This window comes from Myotis yumanensis, unplaced genomic scaffold, assembly GCF_028538775.1.
Source record: "Myotis yumanensis isolate MYYU_CA2020_CCGP unplaced genomic scaffold, mMyoYum1.0.hap1 SCAF_11, whole genome shotgun sequence".
NCBI lineage: Eukaryota > Metazoa > Chordata > Mammalia > Chiroptera > Vespertilionidae > Myotis > Myotis yumanensis.
In genome coordinates this window covers 51,429,496-51,432,603 of record NW_027223762.1, presented here as the reverse complement: position 1 = coordinate 51,432,603, position 3,108 = coordinate 51,429,496, and the positions used below count along the sequence as shown (strand labels likewise).

The following is a 3,108-nucleotide window of genomic DNA, read 5'->3' as shown; positions in this document are numbered from 1 at the left end:
GGGTCTTCTGTTTCCCTGTCCTGACCCCTCACTCACAGGCATCTGAGGGGCATATGCTCTGGTCTGTCCAGTGTTCATCTCTCCTGCCTCCAGGCTGTGGCCACTGTCTGTACCTGAAGCACATTCTCACCCTCTTCATCTGTCTAAATCCTACCTGAGCTCTCAAGACACATCTCAAATATCATTTCAAATGTCAAATCACAAGCAGGGGAAGGGGGGTGGGGGGTGGGGGTGGGGGGTGAAGTGTGGGGGGTGGGGGTGGGGGGTGGGGGCTGGTGGGTGGGGGGGTGGGGGTTTGTGGGGGCTGGGTGGTGTGGGGTGAGGGATGTCGGGTGGTGGGTGAGGGGTTGGGGTAAGGGGTATGTGGGGGATGGGGTGAGGGGTAGTAGTGGAGTGTGTGGGCTGGTGGATGGGGGGTGGGGGGTGGGGGTGATGGGTGGGACTGGGTGATGTGGGCTGGCGGGTTGGGGATGGGAGTAGGGGGTAAGCAGGGTATGGGGGTGATGGGTAGTAGTGGGGTGTGTGGGATGGCAGGTGAGTGCTGGGGTTGTGGGTGTGGGGTGGCCGGTGGGGGTTGTGTGTTTGGAGTGGTGGATAGGTTTGGTGGGTGAGAGGTGGGAGGAAGAAGAAGAGGGCATAGGGGCGATTAATGGTGATGGAAGGAGACTTGACTTGAAGGCAGTGAGCACACAATGCAATATACTGATGTTGCATTATAGAATTGCACACCTGACCTATGCAATTTTATTAGTGAATGTCACCCAAATAAGTTTGATTAAAAATAATTAAAAGGTGGGTCTATTGAGGGTGATTAGGTTATGACGGTGGAGCCCTCATGAATTGCATTAATACCCTTTTAAAAGATCCCCCATGCTATGCTTATCAGGGGATCACTCTATATGTTATATTAATGTCAAACCACTAATATATACACTTGAAACTAATATTGAATGTCATCTCTAATTGAAAAAAAATTAAATTAGTAAAATAATTTTTAATAAAAATAAAAATGCAAATCAGAGTGATCTTTAAAAAATATAAATCAGATCAGTACACTCTGTGCCTAAAAGCCTTAAGCGCTCCAGCAGGGGTCAGCTCTCCAGACAGCATCATGCCTGTGCGGGTGTTACACTGCTGGAGAGGAATGCCCTGTCTTCTTCCTCCAGTTGCCCCTTCACTGCTCTGGTGACATGTGGCACTGGTGCAGGCAGAACTGTGCTTCCATGAGAGTGAGCTAAGCATCACTTTGGTTGCTTTGTTCTAGTGAAGGAGCAGACAGAAAAAAAAAACATTTTAAAAATTCTTAATGGTTCTAATAGCATTTCAACCCACCCAAGGGCCCTTTGTCTGCCCTTCCCTGCACCCCAGCCAGCCTGGCTCACCCAGCCTTGAGGAAAGAAGGCAGGGTTGGTGCTGCACAGGCTGCCGGTGAGCATGCATCTGGTCAGACATCTGAAGAGAACTGCAGTGATCTGAGGATGGAAATGGAGGGTCGCATCTGCTGGAATCAGGCACATAGGAGGGGACTAACCTGTGTGGGAAACAGTGACCGGATCAGAGCTGCAAGACCTCGCCATGCTCTCACTCTCCAGCTGCATCCCAGGGGACCATGAATAGTCCACAACAGGAAGTAGCTCCATGGCCTCTGACAACCCACAGACCCTCTGCAAAGCCCTTGAGCTCACATGGATGATGTCAGACTATACATCCCTGACACCCTAAGTCCTGCCATGAGGACTGCTTGGACCTTTTCATTCTACTCTTACAAGAAAGCCAGGTCTGAGGCTCTTGTACCCTGCCCAAAGGTGTGTAAGGACCCAGTAGGTGGCAGCTAGACCTGGTATACCATGGGGCATTTGCTGAGTGGCCTCAGTCCCTGCACAGTCACCAAGATTAAACCTGTATCAATCTGGTGACCACCGCTCACCCCTTCCTGTGGACTCACTGAGAAACTACCTCCTGCAACTTGAGTCCCTCCAGAGGCTCTTTGAGTGACCGAGACTAACAGGCACCCACACGTGGAGGTGGGCAGAGGCAGAACACAGGGGCCCCTTGGGACTTTTTCTGACCATCTGCCAGCCCAGTGGAAGTAAAAGGAAGCCTTGGTGCACCGCTTGGACCTTCCTGCTCTCACTCTGAACCAGCAGAGGCAGTCACACACTGTGAATTGTTTACAGCTCTAAATAGAGTTCACAAAGCCAGTCACAGGAAGCATATGACATTGGCCAGCACCAGAGTCTCTCTCATTTGCCTCCAGGACAACCCACACAGGGGCCAACTGCAGATGACATCCGAGCATGATCCAGTTAGCTTCACAAGCGGCATATCCAAAGGGAGATCTTACAGGATATCAGAACCTGCTGAGGCGAATTCTGCTCCATGAGGTCAGCACCTGTGCAGCAGCTCATTCAATGTGGTCAGGGGTGATCCTCACAGTCAGCCACCTGGAAAGTCAACCACGTACATAAATAGGCCAATAGCAATATATAGACTCAACTACAACAGGAGAGCCCATATAACACACACAAGGGACATTCTTGGAACACTCAGCTCTGGAAAAAAGACTGTGCCATTAGGTCCCTCAGGACACCTACTACATAAGGCCACACTACCAACATTGGGTGTCTAATAGTCTAATACATTGAAATGTATACACCGAGACATCCAAAAAGGGGTAGACAAAGAAAAATGCCCCCATTAAAGTACATCAGACACCTTCAAAAAATAATTTAGTGAAATAGAGGCAAGTATACTACTAAAAACAAATTTTTTAAAAAAATGCTTATAAAGATCCTAAATTAATTTAGAGGAAGAAAGAATGAAATCAATAAGAACTTCAATAAAGAGATAGTAAGTATGAAAAAGAACATATAAGCCATAAAAATAAGTTAGAAATAAAGGATACAATGTCTAAAATGAATGGTACACTAGAAAACATGGGCAACTGAATGAAGTAGAGGATTGAATCTGTTTGGAAGACAAAGTAGCAGAAGACAATCAGAGAAGCAAAAAGAAAAAAAAAATTAAAAATGAGGACTGTTTAAGGGATCTTTGGGACAAAATGAATCTTAGCAACATGAATTGAATCAAATGAGTACAAGAAGGAGA

General features: G+C 47.5%; 1 non-coding gene across 1 annotated transcript; it reads left to right on the top strand.

The window, feature by feature from the left end:
* Positions 1–1,080: 1,080 nt before the first annotated feature.
* LOC139020217 (small nucleolar RNA SNORA74) lies at positions 1,081–1,280 on the top strand. The gene has a single exon (XR_011473230.1). It is a non-coding gene; the product is annotated as a small nucleolar RNA SNORA74 (small nucleolar RNA).
* Positions 1,281–3,108: the final 1,828 nt, after the last annotated feature.